Source organism: Hyla sarda, chromosome 1 (genome assembly GCF_029499605.1).
Source record: "Hyla sarda isolate aHylSar1 chromosome 1, aHylSar1.hap1, whole genome shotgun sequence".
Taxonomy (NCBI): Eukaryota; Metazoa; Chordata; class Amphibia; order Anura; family Hylidae; genus Hyla; species Hyla sarda.
Genome location: NC_079189.1, coordinates 99533505 through 99553976, shown reverse-complemented (window position 1 = coordinate 99553976; position 20472 = coordinate 99533505). Strand labels below are relative to the sequence as shown.

At 38.6% G+C, this 20472-nt stretch overlaps 1 protein-coding gene and 1 pseudogene across 4 annotated transcripts in view; one reads left to right on the top strand and one right to left on the bottom strand.

Annotated features, from left to right (window-relative positions):
• The window catches only part of SGCZ (sarcoglycan zeta), a 1079134-nt gene that overhangs the window by 72265 nt on the left and 986397 nt on the right, over positions 1-20472 (top strand). The window lies entirely within an intron of this gene.
• On the bottom strand, positions 1001-20425 carry LOC130332732 (arginine/serine-rich coiled-coil protein 2-like; annotated as a pseudogene).

Here is a 20472-nt window from a genome sequence, read left to right as displayed (position 1 = left end):
TGAACCTCACCTAAACTGTAAACACATCATTTTACGGATCATCAGGGTTCCCAGGAGTTAGACTTCATGAAAGAAGCATTAATGTTTTACTAAAGGGATAAAAAAATAAAAACATTTACAGAAAGCCTATAAGGCTGGGTTCACACTATGTTTTTGTTTACACACGTTAAACGGATGCTAAAAATAGCTGTTGCTGTTTGCCATACAGCAGTATCCATTTCCCATTGATTTATATAAATCATGTATTGCAACATATACCTTTTTGAATGGATATAATAGCACAAACTACTGTGAATTTATAAAAAAACAATAATAATAATAATAATAATAATAATAAATACCAAAATGGAAACCAGTGAAACATAACACCAAAACAAAGTGTGAACCCATCCAGCCTAATTATGGAAATAAAGGGAAATAAATATTTTTTTTTTTGTGTCACATGATCTTTTTTCATAGATGCTGACTGGATGAACATGTAACTCAACGGGGTGATAGAATAAAGAGAAGAATACACAGTCCTAGACCATAACTGTAGAGATTTAAAACTGTAGATCTAGACTGTATTATAGCACTAATAACAATTATTTTACACATGAATAAAGATAGAGTCAGACAGAGGATAAGTCTTCACTTCTAATGTGGACAAAATAATGTGCAAAACTGCAAAGATCACAAAAAAAGAAAAAAAAAATAGAAAAAGAATGAAGTATGATGTCCAGTATTAGACTTTTATATTATCTTATAAATCTTATAAAATCTCAGATGTATTTTGACTCAAATATTTTGCCAATGGAGTCAGATTGAATTTATCTATTGCTTAACACTTTTTGCTGTGTTGTATTTTAATGTCCTTAATTATAACATATATTCACTGCAATATAAGAAGGTTAGTTCTGGTGCGTATATACTAGATTTGTGCATAAACGGTAGTAGTTTTGTGGAAACAATAGCTATAATATTCTGAACCATGGTGTATGTGTATATGGGAATAAGTGACTTATCCCTTCACAGTCTTCTTAGCGCCTACAAATCTCATTGGATTTACTGCTTCTGGATTATAATAACTGGGAATGGAAATTCCAGTTTCTGCCAATGCCTTGGCCTGTAATGCAGCAATTTAAACTATCATAGATATCTGAGGGGTCACCTGAGTTATTGAGATCAACAATTCTGCTAAACTAAAGACAGACTCACCACCTGCAGCAGCAACTGCTACTATTTCTTGTTGTTTATGCATTTTAACCATTTCTTTTTCATATTACTTTTAAATGGGCACTGTCATGAAGTAAAAAAATTGATATGTGGTAGTACTTAAGTACTACAACATATCTCTAATATACTTTAATTAAAAAAAGTGATTTTAAACAAGTTTAAAATCACTTTTAAATTCGGCCACTAGGGGTCGCCCTCCTAGTGGCCGAATGCATTCAGCAGTGACGTCACTACTGGATTTCGACTCATTTCAGCCTGGCAATGAGTCGAAATCCAGGCACTGCTGTGCTCGCTCCCGCCTGTCAATCAAACAGGCGAGAGCAAGCACACTGATAACTGGGGCTACGCGCATTGGCCAGCTCCACTGGCCTCGCGCGCGGCCCCGCCCGCCCCCGTTACCCTGTCCGGAGGCAGCGCTCGCACTCATTGCTGCGCTGATCCTCCGGATGGGTAAGTTATTTAGAATAGCTACCATTATTGTAATCGGTCCCGGGTCTCGGCAGTATTATCGTGCACGGCAGGCCGGCGATGCTCCTCTACTCCTCCTCCCTGGATAGCACATGCACAGGTAAACAGGGAGGAGGAGACCCCGGAGCTGCCTGCCGTGCTATTGGCAGATCATCTATGCGCGCTCCCGACAGAAGCGCTGCATAGACGATCTGAGGGCGGAAGCAAGCCCAGCAAGGCATCAGTGACGTTGCGCTTGCTGGGACGCGCTGCTTCCTGCCCTGCTTTATAGAGCAGATTTAGAAGCACTAAATCTGCTCTATTAAAGCGATTAAATTTTTTTTAAAGCCAGGTAGGGGGTTAGGGCTAGATTACTAATAGGTAGGGACAGATTATATTATATATTACTTGGTGGGAGCTACACTTTAAAGTTTTTTTTTTGCCCTCCCCAATCTTCTTGCTAGTGCTTCTGCATCCATTGCAGTATTTCTGCCTTGAAATGGAGGTGTACTCAGTAGTCCCCTGCTCCGGACCCTACTGTGCCTTCTCGGTTTTTCAAGTCTTTTTTTTTTTCAAGACTTTTGCTTCTTCTCTTGCTCCTATGGCGATGCCTGGATCTAGATGAGTGTTTTGCTCCTTGATTGTTACTTTTGTCACAGCTTTTACTAGAATGATGCCCATGTGATTGACGTCTTCCTCTAGATTATCTCTTTGCTTTCCGTTGATGTCTCTCCTCTTCATTTTCAGGTTTATTCAGCCTCTCTCTTACTCCTTTGGTATTTCTTTGATAATTTGTCTTTGGACTCATATCTTATTTCCTCTTTGCTTCTGCTCCTACTCCTGTACTTCTTCCCATCATCAGTCAATCGTATGTGGGGAATGGTAATAGGTGAGACCTTCCAGGTTGCAAAATGCTGCCCCTGTTAAAGTGCCATCTGGGTCCAATGGACCCAGTGAGACCTATTTTAGGGTCAGCCTTGGGAACAAATGAATCATACTTCTATGTAATTTAATATTGACTTAAGGATGTTACTAAATAAAGACTACAGAGTTACCAGAGAAGTTTATTCAGAGTAAAGATATGAGCAAATAAAGATGAGAAAAACTGTGTACTAGTTCTAGTAGAATAGATATTGTGATAAATGAAGATTCATAGTACATTGCTGAAACCTCAATTACAAATATCTTATTAGAAAAAATTCTTCCTTATAATTTTAATCATTTCCAAAGAAGTCTCTAATGAACAGGTATTTTGAGGTGATAATAACTTTTTGTAAGATGTTTAAGCAACATCGTGTATTATAACTTAAAAAAACTGACACATTTATCAGCTACAGTAAGTCATCAATGATGACAAATGCTAAAGCAATGTAGCAGCAATTTGAGTACTGGAGCAAATCCAAGAGAAAGAAGTACAATTTCCTTCCTCAATGTCACAGGACAAATGGAAGTCTCAGGCAGTTAATGATCTGTGTACAGAATAAGACAGCCCTATAGAGAATTACACCTTTGTGTTGGTATACGGAAAAATAATATACTTTGTTCATAAATATAGAGTCATTTTAGTTAATCATCTTAATTAAGTATTTTTAGAAAAGAAAAGACTTTGTGGTTACAGGAAGTTATTAATATGTGAATAACTGAGAATAGCATTGTTTAGGGACATGAATAACAAATAGTCTATCCTATAGTGATAAGTGTAAGGAGTCTTAAAGTGGTAATATCACCTTAAATGTTTACTATTTAAATAAAATACTGAAACAGATCAAACAGTATATTTTTTTTCTAAGATTTTATGTCTTTGATTATATTTAATTTTTATATATTTTATACTTATTTTATTTTGTTTTCATTGCTTGGCTATGAGCTAGAGCATCTCCTTCATTTGAGCTCTTCCAAGTACACTCATCAACATTGAAATTGCTACACCCAGAAAGACAAGCTGTAAAGTTATGAAAATTGAGACAGTACTGATTACACCTAGCTCCAATAAGTGCCATGTGGGAGGGGCTTCAATGGTTTAAAAAACAGATTGAAAGTAAATTCTTTTAGCCGTATGAAACCTCAGAATATGGATTAGGTCACTATAGTATCATTGTATGATGCCTCATGTTCATCCACTAGCAGTTATTTCTTGTTGCAAACTGAGAGGGACAGAATTGTTGAACTGAAATACCTTGATATACTTGCACTGTTCAATGTAGTGTGTCCTAGTGGTTGGGAGACAAAAAACTGGAATGACATCAAGAGTAGTGTTGCTCGCGAATATTCGCAATTCGAATATTATTCGCGAATATCGCATATTCGCGAATTCGCGAATTTCGCGAATATAGCGCTATATATTCGTAATTACGAATATTCGTTTTTTTTTTTTTTTTTTTTTTTTTTTCTTCACAGTACACATCACAGTGATCATCCCTCTCTGCTTCCAGCTTATGTGGTGTAAAGAAGGCTGTAATACTACTGTGTAAGACTGACGTGTGGAAATTCGCATATGCGAAAATTAGCACATGCTAATTTTCGCATATGCGCATTTTCGCACGCGTTAATTTTGTATGTGCAACTTTTCACATATGTTAATTTTCGCATACGCGAATATTCGCATATGCGAAAATAAAACGAGGGTATAACGAATATGCGAATATTCGCGAATATATGACGAATATTCGTCCATATATTCGCGAATATTCGCGAATTCGAATATGGCCTATGCCGCTCAACACTAATCAAGAGTTGCACAGAGGCAACCCTCTGCATGGACAGATCGACAGATTGAAAAAAGTGTCTCTTAGTGATCCAGGAAATTTGGACATCCCATACGAAGCCTTGTGCGTTAGTGACCACACATATTTTTAGAAGGAGCTTGAAAGACATAGGACTACAAGTCAGACATCCAGTTACAGGTGCTCCATTGACCTCATGACACCGCACAGACTGTCATGGTGCAGAGTAAGATGGCAATGGAGGCTGGAATGGAGGTCTGTGCTTTTCAGTGATGAGTTCAACTTTTGTCTCTTGACACATTAATAGCTTGAGATTGGTCTGGGGACCACAGTTGAATGCCTAAAGAGGCTTTAACGAGTGAACATCTCACCAGTCTTACTCCTAAGATGATGGTGCGGGGTGTTATAATATAGAGTAGCTGAACTCCTGTAGTCTACATTCTAGGTACATTAACAGCTTAGCGTTACATTTATTTGGTCATGGAATCGGTGGTACAGGCATTTCTCCAAAGTGTCCCAGGAGCCGTCTGCCAGGCGGAATGTTGCTCATATTACTGTGAGCAGCATCTCTGGTGTAAATGTTTTACCATTGCCTGCAGAATCGTCAAATTTAGCTCCCATCAAGCACATCTAGGACATCATTGGTTGCCAATTTTAAAGGGAGCTGCCAGCAATGTATCTTGATTTGTACACCAAAGTGCATTCAGCGTGGCAGAATATTTCCCAGACAACCACTAATAACTGATGATAACCATGTCTGTCAATCCTGTGATTTCCATAATTTTACAACTTTTCTGCATTTTCAATGTTGAGGAGTATTTTGAAAAGGAATCTGATAGCAGCTTCACCTACATTATCCTGAATGCACAAGTTAACAGTGGGGTTTATGCTGATTTAACAGTTTTCCTTAAAAAATCTGTGAAGCCATTCTATTGTAATCCATAGAAAAGAAAATATGCAAATTAATATTTTTGAACAACTGGGACAATCTTTATGCTGTACTAGCCGGCTCTACCCCGTTCATCCGATCACTCTGTCCCCTTCATGGAAATGCTGAGAAAGAGGGGAGAATTATGAGCCAGAGTGAGCAAGAGAAACATTTATAGGAAAGCATAAAGAACCCCTCCAATGCACAGCAAGATGATATACATATTTTATTTTCTAAGGATTACAACAGTATGGCTGCACAGATTTTTATAAGGTAAACTGTGTTGGAATCAGAATCACCCACACTATTAACTTGTTTATTCAGGTTAGGGAGATTCTGTTCTGAGATTCCCTTTAAAGGGGTACCCCACTGTCCCAGTGTCTGGAACATTTTGTTCCGAACGCTGGGTGCGGGCTGCCGGGGTCGTGACATCATGGCCACGTCCCTCATGACCTCACGCTATGCCCCCTCAATACAAGTCTATGGGAGGGGGCATGGTGGCTGCCACACCCTCTCCCATAGACTTGCATTGAGTGGGTGTGGAGGGACATCACGAGGGGTGTGCTGGGGCAGTGGAGTGCCCCTTTAAGTAGTTTACTGCTTTTTTGCAAACCTTATACACAACAAAGCATCATAACATACACACTTTTCAGCTGCTCTCAGTATAGTGAAGTGAATGGCGTACTTCCTCCACCACCCCAATATTAACAAAAAAATATGTAACTTCCTCTGTAGTATACAGCAGCTGATAAGTACTGGAAGGATTAAGATTTTTACATATAAGTAGTTGTAAAAAGATGTTTTCCACTGGAGTACCCCTTTAAACAGAATGAAAATCTGCCAACACATCTTGCATATGCTTGGCTTCCTTAGTCATAAATGATAAAAAAAAAAAAAAAGTAAACGGAAGTTGAAAGTCTCCAGTTTTTTGTGAAACAGGCCACCATTTAAGAGCTGTAATGTCATATACAGAAAGCAAGGTGGAGGTCATCTAAGCAGGATTGTTACTTCAGTACATTGTTTGTGTGATCAGTCTGTGTGCTGCCTTGATACAAAACTATATCTATGTGTAATTTTTGGAAGAAAAACAAAATACTGAAGCAGTCCTGCTAGGCTAACGATAATAGATAGAAAGAAAGAATGAGGTATAAGAATATGTCCAATAAATACAATTTTAGATTTATTATACAATATTAACCCCTTAAGGACCGGGTTTTTTTCCGTTTTTGCATTTTCGTTTTTTGCTCCTTGCCTTTAAAAAATCATAACTCTTTCAATTTTGCACCTAAAAATCCATATGATGGCTTATTTTTTGCGCCACCAATTCTACTTTGTAATGACGTCAGTCATTTTGCCCAAAAATCTACGGTGAAACAGAAAAAAAAATCAATGTGAGACAAAATTTAAATAAAAAAAACGCTGTTTTGTAACTTTTGGGGGCTTCCGTTTCTACGTAGTAAATTTTTTCGGTAAAAATTACACCTGATATTTATTCTGTAGGTCCATACGGTTAAAATGATACCCTACTTATATAGGTTTGATTTTGTCATACTTGTGGAAAAAATCATAACTTCATGCAGGAAAATTAATACATTTAAAATTTTCATTTCTGACACCTATAACTTTTTTATTTTTCCGTTTATGGGGCGGTATGAGGGCTCATTTTTTGCGCCGTGATTGGAAATTTTTTACGGTACCATTTTTACATTGATAGGACTTATTGATCACTTTTTATTCATTTTTTCATGATATAAAAAGTGACCAAAAATGCACTATTTTGGACTTTGGAATTTTTTTGCGCACACGGAATTAACCGTGCGGTTTAATTAACGATATATTTTTATAATTCAGACATTTCCGCACGCGGTAATACCATATATGTTTATTTTTATTTACACTGTGTTTTTTTTTGGGGGGGGGAAAGGGGGGTGATTCAAACTTTTAATAGGGAAGGGGTTAAATGACCTTTATTCACTTTTTTTTCACTTTTTTTTGCAGTGTTATAGGTCCCATAGGGACCTATAACACTGCACACACTGATCTTTATCATTGATCACTGCTTTCTCATAAGAAACCAGTGATTGATGATTCTGCCGCTTGACTGCTCATGCCTGGATCTCAGGCACTGAGCAGTCATTCAGCGATCGGACAGCGAGGAGGCAGGTAGGGACCCTCCCGCTGTCCTGTAAGCTGTTCAGGATGCCGCTATTTCGCTGCAGCTATCCCGAACAGCCCACTGAGCTAACCGGCACACTTTCACTTTCACTTTAGACGCGGCGTTCAACTTTGAACGCCGCGTCTAAAGGGTTAATAACGTGCGGCACTGCAATCAATGCCGCCCGCTATTATAAATAAATGTTATAAAATATATTAAAAAATAATTTCATGCACGATTGGTAAGTATATTTCCCCTATTTGGTGCATATTTTAGTACCTAACTAAAATATAGGCTAAATAGGGGAAATATACTTACCAATGATGCATGATAGAATTTTTTTATATATTTTATAATTTTTTTAAAATAATTTTAACTTTTTGTTTTTATACATATTACCTGATGCAAGGGCCCTGCAAAAAGACATTTCTGTTTATAACATCATATTTTCTACTTAATAAATCTAAAAATGTATTTATTGGACATATTTTTAGACTTCTTTCTTTCTATCTACTATCCTTAGACTAGCAGGACTGCTTCAGTATTTTGTTTTTCTTGCAGTACATTTGGCACATCGGGTAATGCGCAATGCAGTATCCTCGGCTTAGGATTCCGTTTTTATATAGAGCTCCCGTTCAATTTTTACTATGTATAATTTTTTGAAAACATTTATTAAAACAAAACATTTTTTTTTAAAGGACAGTACAATAGTTATATTAGAACAATTTCTATACTTTAGTTTTTGCCAAATTAATGTACAGCCTTTTCTGGTTTTTCAAATAGTTTTATGAGTCCAATGTGTGTAAGAAAGAGAAAAAAAACCTTAAATCAAGGCTTAAAAAGACTGAAAAAACACTTCTTTATAAAACAAAAAAAAAATCTTCTGTTTATTATATAAAGCTCTTATGCCAACCTACATGGTTTATCTTATTCTGCAGTCATGCATTACTCTTCTAGATATACCCACTCCAGTGGAATAAAGGCAGATGGAATAACAAACAAATACATATTCTGACAACATATTATTTGTAGTGTATTATCAGACTAGAAGTCTCATCTTTTATGGTAGATTGGAGAGAATTTAATGTCTGGGTTAATATTTTTGTTTCAACTTTATAAACTATTGAAAGTAATGTGTTTCTCTGATAGAAAGCTTTAGAGAACCAATAGGAATTAACGTATGTGAAAAAGTTTCTTTACCCTGAAAGAAAACACTGCTATGAAACAGATATATAACAAAGCCATCTAAACAATGGCTAAAATTGCTACCTCAAAATTGCAGTTCAGGGTTTTCAGATATTGAATTGCCTAATGTGTTATCCATGTTAAGAAAAATGTATTTTGTGTTCTTCAGTTCCATTTTTCCTTAGTTGACTTATGCAAAGAACCTTGGGAGAATTCTATATTCTTTTTTATTTTGCTGTTTACTAGTCAGAAGAATTCTAAGTACCGTATTTTTCGTCATATAAGACTCTCCGGCATATAAGATGCACCTCATTTTATAGGATAAAATCTAGAAAATAAAGATTCTGAACCAAATACAATGTAAAGTATAGGACAGTGATCTTCAACCTGCGGACCTTCAGATGTTGCAAAACTACAACTCCCAGCATGCCCGGACAGCCAACGGCTGTCCGGGCATGCTGGGAGTTGTAGTTTTGCAACATCTGAATGTCCGCAGGTTGAAGATCACTGTCCTGGTATAGGAGGTAGTACTCACGTGTCCCTGCCGCTCCGGACTCGTCACCGCTGCCCTGGATGTCGCCATCCATTGCTGTCGCCGTGTCCCCATTGCTCCGGGTATCCTTGCTCTCCGTTGCCGCCATCATGTCGCTATGCATGCTGCTCCTGTTGGATGATGGGATGGCGTGCGCGACCACGTGATGACAATGAAGGAGAGCGCCGGCCATGCAGGGGATCCCGACACGGAGCAGACACCGAGGAGGCAGGTAAGGTCCCTCCTGGTGTCCTGTAAGCTGTTCGGGATGCCGCAATTTCCCCACGGCGGTCCCGAACAGCCCGACTGAACAGCCAGGTTAGTGTTATTTTCACTTCAGACACGGCGGTCAGCTTTAATCGCTGCATCTGAAGGGTTAATACAGGGCATCACTGCGATCAGTGATGTCTTGTATTAGCCCCGGGTCCCGGCCGTTGATGGCTGCAGGGACAACCGCGATAGGATAGGTATTTGCCGTATAAGACGCACCAACCCCCCCCCCCCCCCCAGTTTTGGGGAAGAAAAAGTGCGTCTTATACGGTGAAAAATACGGTATATCTTTTTCTGATGTCTTCTTCACTCATCTCATATTTTATGTGCAGACACGGTCCAGTATGCCTTTTTGATAAAATAAACCAATACTTTATATTTTTTTTTTTCTATTTCTGGTGTTAGTACATGGTAAAATTTGTGCAAGATTTCAATCAGTATCTTAACCTCAGTTCTTCTTACAAAATATATCGATTTCCTTGACTTTTTCAATGATTTATCTCTCTGGGAAACTTATTTTCGCTACAAAATAATTATATATCATGCTGCTTCCTGATCTACACTTTGACGTTCTGGTGTAGGATTTTAAGATGGAAAAGATATAGCCACAAAATTACTTGTCACATTACTTGTGAAGAAATCATATCAAAGTGATGTTCGGTGGTTTTGTCCAATACAGAGGATTACCCATGATCTGAGGAAACAGAGGTATAAACCAATAAATATAAACCTTGCAAGGACAGGGGCAGCTAGTAAAGTACCATGGAAAAAAAATGTTTGCCCCCTTCCAGATGTCTTTTTATATATCTGTCATGCAGTGTTGATTTTGACCTTGATGTAAGATTAGACAAGAGAACCTGAGAAAACATAATACAGCTTTTGACTTGCTGTATTAATTCGACCAAGCATTTCCTGTGCTTTGATATTAGTATTTTATACTATTATTAGCTAATTATCCGGATTTTTGGATACAGAGGTAGGTTTTTGTGCTTGTTTTCAAATCTTTAGGGTAGAGTTACACATGATGGATTTTTCTGCGTATTTTGCTGCATATTATCTGAAGCTGATTTTGCTACTCAGTGAGTTTAATGAGCAGTAAAATACTCAGCAGCAAAATACACAGCAAAATATGGCACGTGTGGCCATACCTTAAAGGACTCTTACACAGGACATTTATTTGGTAAATGAGAATTGGCCCTGCTAAACTAGTCACTGAGTTAGTGCAATATGACCAGGGATTGGTCAAGTGGGTATTTCCTGCATGTCAAAACTGGGATCAAGATTGGGTAGGTAAGTATCTTTTATTTATTTATTTTTTTTTTTTTAAAGCCAATCTGAGCACTTTTTATACATTTTGTGTTACCAGAAAACCCCATTAACAACAATTTTGTATAAGAATATTAATAGTACAGTTTTCTATTTGAATATTTGCAAGTAAAATCAACCTATTAACATTTTCTATCTACTGTATATCCATCATTGGCTATTGGAAGCAATACGAGGAGATTGTTTTAAATCCAAATTGTTTCGCTACAGAAGATTTCACTGCTCAAGCTATGTTTAAAGGGGACATTGGTGAAGGTTAAAGCTGTATTGAAAGTATGGAATTGTAATATAAGAAGAGATTGGACTTTAACAAAAAAAAAAAAAAAAAAAAAAGAAGTCAGAGACGAATCCTTAAGGAAACTTTAAACTGATAACCAAAATGGTTTAAATGCATTTAGATGATCGTCGGCATTTTAGAGATTTGTCATGTGATAATTAATGCAGTTTATTCATGTAAATATCCCTTAAGGTGTCCCCACAATGCTGATTTAAGTACATGGGATAGATTACAGAAGGAAATAGTCTCTACTAGATCTGAAAATCCATCTGAGACATTGAGATATTATGTCAGTATTGAGGAGCTTCTGTTTTTGCCAAGATACTTTTGTCATGTAAATGAGTCACTTGCATTGTTCATTTATCAATTTTTCATATTTTTCCTCCAGTCTCTCACACATTCATGTATTTTAATAGGTCACAGTAACAACTGCATTTGTGAAGGATTTAACAAGTTCCAATGACCTTGGTCTAAATCTGCAGAACAGTGATGGAATCCATAGTTTGACCACCTTAAAATTCTACATGTCTAAGGTATCCACTAATACAGGGAAAATATATGTCTGGCTGTAACGTTCCCTAAAAATCCTTAAATTCACACCCGAGTTTTACCTCTTTGATTAGTTTATCGCTGTTATTAAATGAGACAGTCAATATGGATTACAGAAACCCTTTCTGCTATAAGTCATATAGAAGGGGATTGTAAACCACACATTGGTCATGTGTGCATTAAAGGGTACTCCATTGGAAACATTTTATCCCCTATCCAAAGTATATGGGATAAGCCGCGATCTCCGGCTTCTGCGTTTATGACATCACACCATAGCTGTCACGACTCCTCCCATATAAGTGAATAGAAGGGGTGTGGCAGCTTGCATTGCCAGTCATCGGGCATGAAGCAGAATTCACTCCGTGCACCGAAAGATAGGGATGCCGTGCCGAAGATCGTGGGGGTTCCCACCGGTGGGACCCCTGAGATCTAACATCTTATCCCCTATCCTTTGAATAGGGGATAATATACTTACCCTTTTAAATATACACTCCCTTCCTCCAAAAATATGTACCCAATTCAAACACTTTAACAAGGCTTTGTTCACATGCACTCTGTTTTTTTCTTTACCACAGATTACATTACGCACTACATATCTCAATTTATAACATTAAAGGGGTATTCCGGGCAAAAACATTTTATCCCCCATGCAAAATATAGGGGATAAGATGTCTGATCGTGCGGGCCCACCGCTGGGACCCCCCCCCCCCCGATCTCCCTGCAGCACCCACATTCTATGCGGGGACTGCGTATCTAGTTTCGGAAACCTCTGGGTTTCCGGGAATGGGGACATGATGTCACGCCACGCCCAATCCATTCATGTCTATGGGAGGGGGCATGACGTGACAGACATGAATGGAGTTTTCCAAAACTGGAGATTAGGACATAAAAGAAAAAACAAGGTATTCTGGGACACAAATTTCAAACTTTATTGTTTTAGAAAAAAGGACATACATTTAAAAAAGGGTACAAAATACCAAGATGGTCCTACAGATACACAACCGGAGGTCCATAGAACAAGGGGTTAATCCCCAAATAAATACCTGTATATACAGATGGCTAAAAGAGCCTACTTTATAATAACAAAAGTGTCCCAACTAGTGACTACATTCAGTAAGGTAACAGCCATATACATTTATACACATAGCAAGAGGTTGTTAGTTTCACCTTCTACGCCCCGGAAGAAGCATTTAATTGCGAAATGTTGGGTGACGGAGGTCCTGGTGTGTCCTTAGAAGGTGAAACTAACAACCTCTTGCTTTGTGTATAAATGTATATGGCTGTTACCTTACTGAATGTAGTCACTAGTTGGGACACTTTTGTTATTATAAAGTAGGCTCTTTTAGCCATCTGTATATACAGGTATTTCTTTGGGGATTAACTCCTTGTTCTATGGACCTCCGGTTGTGTATCTGTAGGACCATCTTGGTATTTTGTACCCTTTTTTAAATGTTTTTAAATGTATGTCCTTTTTTCTAAAACAATAAAGTTTGAAATTTGTGTCCCAGAATACCTTGATTTTTCTTTTATGTCCTAATTTTGCATGGTATGGGAACATTCAAATAGATGTTGGCATTCTGTATGCACAAAACTGGAGATTCAGCACCCGCATAGAATGCGGGTGCTGCAGGGAGATTGCGGGGGTCCAGGCAGAGGGCCCCCCGCGATCAGACATCTTATCCCCTATCCTTTGGATAGGGGATAACATGTTTTTGCCCGGAATACCCCTTTAAGACTTAGTAGACTCTATTGGAGAAACAGCCTTGTCTACCACTTTACCAATCCATGTTGTTTCCATGTTTCTGTTAGAAAAAGTTTGTTGGAGCTGTAACTTGCACATTGCAGGTGCTGAAGGCCTAGATATTAGTATTTTCTGCATTGCATACTGCATGTATTTGTCTGTCACTTCATGCATACACTAAGGTTTACAATGTGCAGTGATTTATCCTATTAAACTTGTCTTACCTTGCAATGCAATTCATGTACAGATAAATTAAGATAAACAGAAGTGGACCTTGATCTTCTCTGTTCTAGCCAGGAGAGTTTCCCATTTTTCTATATTGACCTAGGGTGGGACCAGTGCTGGCCTGTGTACCAAGTCAGGGAGGACTTCTCTTTGATACATTTCCTCAAGTAGTTTGTCACAGTTTGCTGCAAACACTGTCTCCCGTGATATCCTTGTCCAGTCATTTCTGTAATTTAGACATTAAGCTAATGCACTAGAGAGCTGTTATATCTGTCTACATCGGCATCAGACAAACATGTTCCCAAACATGTGCCAAAGCACCAATGGTTTATGTCTGCAAAAGCATATCTGCACAAAAAGTAATATTTAAAGGGACAGTGACTAGATTCTTCTCCTGCATACAAAGCTGTACCACAAGCTGTTTTACGCTACTTTTAAGTATCTGAATTGTACTGGGGTCAGGAGCTAAGTAAAGTTAAGTTGCTTTACAGAACTGTAATTTTAGAGATCATCTTTACACAGTGGAAACTTGTCTTATGTGACAATTTTTGATCATAACCGGTAAAAAAAAAAAATAGTTGCAAATTTTTTTTTTAGCCAGTTACAGATTGAAATCAGCATGGAAAATAAAACATTTTACAGATGTTTTTGCTCTGTGAACAATGAAAACATGTGAGCCGGGATTGTCTGGATATGTCGTCACATGCTGGCAATTCCAGCCCAGTGCCTCGCGGGCTAAACCACGTGCAATTATTAATTAATTTCTGTCACCAGCATATATAAACCATGTTTCAAGAGTACTAAGTAGCCATGACTAAGAGCTCTCTTGTAGCTCGAAACACGTCGGCCTACTGTTTTTAGGGGTGCGTCCCCCCCTTCCTTCCTTTTTGTTTTGTGGTTGACCCTGATGTTTTTAATATGAGCCAGTAAAAGCTACGTTTTAACTATTCTCATTCCTGAGAGCTGGATCCCTGTTGTTCTTATGGCTATTGTATTGTATTGGGGTGTTTAAAGAGAAGCATTGGATCATCACCATTCAGCTATGTGATATATACCAGAGACTACCACCTTCATCGTTCTGACCTTCTATGCTTCATGTAGACACCACATCTCCATTTTTTAGGAATCCAGCTAAATATGTTAGATGGATTGAGTTTGATCTAGTTTCTAACAATAGATAAAAATTTGACTTACATTGGATTTAGCTTATATTGAATTTGTCTGGCTTCTGTCATGTTTTCAGTTTTGTTTTTGGATGGAATAGCATAGCACACAATTTTATTTTGTATTTTGAGCAATAGAACTTGATGGAACAGGTCCTCAATGTCAATGTGAACTAAGCCAAATGTATATAAAGGATATGAGATATTTTTATATTTCATTTCACTAGCTGCTGCTTCTTCCATCTATTTCAGCAATAGTGAATATGCTAAAGTATATGGTGCACAGTTTCCATTCAGTATTCATATAACTTTATCCTAGTACCCGTTCTTTGTTATTAGAATAGAAATGCCTGTGTTCCTTCCAAACACATTTATCACAAAAAATGATCTGTAGACATTTTCTGCATGACAATTCGTCTCACATTAATGTGAAGTATTTCACTTATTGCTAATGGATTACATTGATTATTTTAATACCTATATCCGCAAAGCATGTATATTGAAGTCATTCTCAGGTGCCCCAGATGTACATAACTCAAAGGATCAGAATATGATGGAAAAAAAAAATATTTTATTACACAGTTTGCTTAAGAAACATTTAAAAGTTCTACAGTTTTTCATAAACATGTTTTCATAGCTACTGAGTTAAATGTAATTTCACACATCAGCAAACATACGTCTTCAGCTAGCTGAGTAGTCTCATTCTGTTCCCTTACATTAACAAACACATTTTAGGCTGAAATCAATACAATGGCCTGCAATAATAATCTGTGCACCTTCTGAACCAAATAACCACACAGAAGTGAATATTCCGGTAGGTTGATTGGAGCAGTAAAAATAATAGGATTGATCACAGCTTGTGCTTTAACAAGTGCCATACTTTTATAGTACACGTTTGTTACTATACTACACTGCTCAAAAAATAAAGGGTCAATCACACTTCTGTGAAATCACACTGTCCACTCAAGAAGCAACACTGATTGACAATCAATTTCATATGCTGTTGTGCAAATGGAACAGACAACAGGTGGAAATCATAGGCAATAAGCAAGACACCCCCAATAAAGGAGTGGTGACCACAGACTACTTCCCAGTTCCTATGCTTCCTGGCTAATGTTTTGGTCACTTTTGAATGCTGGCGGAGCTTTCACTCTAGTAGTAGCATGAGATGGAGTCTACAACCCACACAAGTGGCTCAGGTAGTGCAGCTCATCCAGGATGGCACATCAATGCGAGCTGTGGCAAGAAGGTTTGCTGTATCTGTCAGCATAGTGTCCAGAGATTGGAGGCACTACCAGGAGACAGGCCAGTACATCAGGAGACGTGGAAGAGGCCGTAGGAGGGCAACAATTGAGCAGCAGGACCGCTAACTCCGCCTTTGTGCAAGGAGGAGCACTGCCAGGGCACTACAAAATGACCTCCAGCAGGCCATAAATGTGCATGTGTCCACTCAAACAGTCAGAAACATACTCCATGAGTGTGGTTTGAGGGCCCGACATCCACAGGTGCAGGATGTTTGGCATTTGCCAGGGAACACCAAGATTGGCAAATTTGCCAATGTTGCCCTGTGCTCTTCACAAATGAAAGCAGGTTCACACTGAGCACAATGTCCTCCAGCATGACTGGTTTGGCGGGGGGTCAGTAATGGTGTGGGGTGGCATTTCTTAGGGGGGCCGCTCAGCCCTCCAGTGACTTGCCAGAGATAGCCTGACTGCAATTGGGTACCGAGATGAGATCCTCAGATCCCTTTGGAGACCATATGCTGGTGTGGTTGGCCCTGGGTTCCTCCAAATGCAAGACAATGCTAGACCTCATGTGGCTGGAGTGTGTCAGCAGTTCCTGTTCCAGTTTAAAGGACATAACTTTAAACTTGGATCATCCTGTCGTGTGGTTTTCCACTTTTATTTTGAGTGTGACTCCATATTCAGACCTCCTGGGTGGATAAATTTGATTTCCATTAATAATTTGTGTGTGATTTTTTTTGTCAGCACATTCAACTATGTAAAAACGAAAGTATTTCATATGATTAGTTCATTCATTCAGATGTATTATCTTAGTGTTCCCTTTACTTTTTTGAGCAATGTATGAAGTGAGCTCAGGAGCAAAGCTCACTTCATAGATGATGGCTGCTATCATCAACTTACTCTGTTGTCCGCCATAAACCCCTTAACGACCACGGACGTAAATGTAAATCCTGGTTTGTGGGTACTTTGCGCACCAGGACGTACATTTACGTCCTGTGTATGACTGCGGTGCTCGCATCATATACGGCAGGTTCCGGCTGCTATCAGCAGCCGGGGACCCACTGGCAATGGCCGACATCCGCATTTGCACGGATGTCCGCCATTAACCCCTCAGATGCCTTGATCAGTACAGATCTCGGCATCTGCGGTAATGCGCATGTTAAAATAGACGATTGCTCACAGCACTTCCTCGGGGATCCAATCATCTGTGATGGCGGACCGAGGTCCCCTCACCTGTCTCCGTTGGTCTCCAGGCGTCTCCTGCTCTGGTCTGAGATCGAGCAGACCAGAGCAGAAGATAGCCAATAATACTGATCTGTGCTATGCTCTATGCATAGCACTGAACAGTATAAGCAATCGAATGATTGCTATAGATAATCCCCTATGGGGACATAAAAAGTGTAAAAAAAAAGTTGAAAAATGTAAAAATAAAAAGTTAAAAAAAGTGAAAAATCCCCTTCCCCAATAAAAATGAAAATTGTCAGTTTTTCCCATTTTACCCCCCAAAACGTATTTAAAAAAAAAAATTATGAACATATTTGGTATTGCCGTCTGCGTAAATGTCTGAACAAAATCCTTATCAAAATATAATGTTAATGATCCCGTATGGTGAACGGCGTAAACGTAAAAAAAAAAAAAAAAAGAAAGTCCAAACATGCTATTTTTTTGTCATATTTTATTCCAATAAAAAAAATTATAAAAATTATCCGAAAGCTTTATAAATGCAAATGTGGTATCGATAAAAATTACAGATGACGGTGCAAAAAAAAAATAGCCCTCATACCATCCTTTATACGGAAAAATAAAAAAGTTATAGGTGGTTAAAATAGGGTAATTTTAGATTACTGAATTTGTACAAAAAGTTTTAGATTTTTTTTTTTGTGGTAAAAAATATAAAAGTATCTAGCCATGGGTATAATTTTAATCGTATTGACCCACAGAATAAAGAACACATGTTATTTTTACCATACAATGTACAGTGTGAAAATGAAACCCTTAAAAATGTAGAAAATTGTGGTTTTCATTTAAACTTCCTCCTTAAAAAAAAAAATTGGGGGGGTTTGCCATATATTTTATGGTAAAATGAGAGGTTTTATTACAAAGTACAATTGGTCATGCAAAAAACAAGCCTTTATATGGGTCTGTAAATGAAAATATAAAAGAGTTATGGATTTTAGAAGGCAAAGAGGAAAAAACGAAAATGCAAAAATAAAATTGGCCTGGTTCTTAAAGGGGTACTCCCATGGAAAACTTTTTTTTTTTTAATCAACTGGTGCCAGAAAGCTAAACAGATTTGCAAATTACTTCTATTAAAAAATCTTAATCCTTCCAATACATTTTATGGGCTGTATACTGCAGAGGAAATGCTTTTATTTTTGGATTTATCTGTTGTCAGACCACAGTGCTCTCTGCTGACCTCTGCTGTCCATTGTAAGAACTGTCCAGACCAGCATATGTTTGCTATGGGGATTTTCTCCTGCTCTGGACAGTTCCAAAAATGGACAGCAGAGGTCAACAGAGAGCACTGTGGTCGTGACATCAGTGAAATCCAAAAAGAAAAGCATTTCTTTTGTAGCATATAGCCCCTAAAAAGTACTGGAAGGATTAAGATTTTTTAATAGAAGTAATTTACAAATCTGTTAAACTTTATGACACCAGTTGATAAAAAAAAAAAAAAAAGTTTTCCACGGGAGTACTCCTTTAAGGTTAAAATGGGCTTGATCCTAAAGGGGTTAAATGCAGTGATAACAGCATTTAAGAAGATAACAGCAGCTGCACCTGTCAGCTGTCTAATCAGCAGCCCATAAGGTGACTGTGTGGTGTCTGAAGAACTTTGTGCTGGCCACAGGGTAATCTGCTATTTACTAGCAGAGCCCCAATCTTACTGATAATGCTATTCAACAACAGAAAATTGATCAGTATAAGCAATCTATTGATTGCTTAAAAAATTCCACAAGGGGACAAAAAAGAAAATATAATAATTATATATACAATACAGACCAAAAGTTTGGAAACACCTTCTATTTCAGAGTTTTCTTTATTTTCATGACTATGAAAATTGTAGATTCACACTGAAGGCATCAAAACTATGAATTAACACATGTGGAATTATATACATAACAAAAAAGAGTGAAACAACTGAAAATATGTCATATTCTAGGCTCTTCAAAGTAGCCACCTTTTGCTTTGATTACTGCTTTGCACACTCATTCTCTAGATGAGCTTCAAGAGGTAGTCACCTGAAATGGTCTTCCAACAGTCTTGAAGGAGTTTCCAGAGATGTTTAGCACTTGTTGTCCCTTTTGCCTTCATTGGGTTCAGGTCTGGTGACTGTGGAGGCCAGGTCATCTGGCCCAGCACCCCATCACTCTCCTTCTTGGTCAAATAGCCCTTACACAGCCTGGAGGTGTGTTTTGGTCATTGTCCTGTTGAAAAATAAATGATGGTCCATCTAAATGCAAACCAGATGGAATAGCATGCCGTTGCAAGATGCTGTGGTAGACATGCTGGTTCAGTATGCCTTTAATTTTGAATAAATCCCCAACAGTGTCACCAGCAAAGCACCCCCACAACATCACACCTCCTCCTCCACACCAGCACACCTGTGAAGTGAAAACCATTTCAGGTGACTACCTCTTGAAGCTCAACAAGAGAATGCCAAGAGTGTGCAGAGCAGTAATCAAAGCAAAAGGTGGCTACTTTGAAGAACCTAGAATATGACATATTTTCACACTTTTTTGTTATGTATACAATTCCACATGTGTTAATTCAGAGTTTTGATGCATTTAGTGTAAATCTACAATTGTCATAGTCATGAAAATAAATAAAACTCTGAATGAGGTGTGTCCAAACTTTTGGTCTGTACTGTATATATATATATATATATATATATATATATATATATATATATATACCACCCTAATATAAAAATCAAAAATCAAATAGCCCCCTTTTCCACTTGTTTAACCCGTACAGGACCCAGGGCGTATGGATACACCTTTTGTACCTGGGTCTTAAGTGGGACTGGACTTGGGTGACTGCTGATATCGATCAGCAGGCACCCCGTACAAATGCCCAGGGGGGGTCATCAGAATCCCCCATGTCGGCGATCGGCGCAAATCGCAAGTGAATTCGGGTCATACGGGTCTATGGTGACCCAGAATATAAGGGGGATCGTGGTTGTCTAAGACACCCACGATCCCCCTGAAGGGATAGGATCGAGGTGGCAGGGGTGCCACCCCTCCTATCCCTGCTATTGATCGTCAGACACGACAACCAATAGCAGATCGGGGGTGACGGGATTAACTTTCGTTTTCCCCGTTCCGCCCACCCACAATAGGCGGGGCAGAACGGGGAACCAAAGGGGAACGGGCGCCGAAGATCCACTTACCCATCGATAGAGGCTGCTGGACGCGATCGGCTGCGGTGATCTGCGCGTGCGGCATGTCGTGCGGCAGAAGAGGACGGCTCCCTGGATCCGACGGAAGCCAGT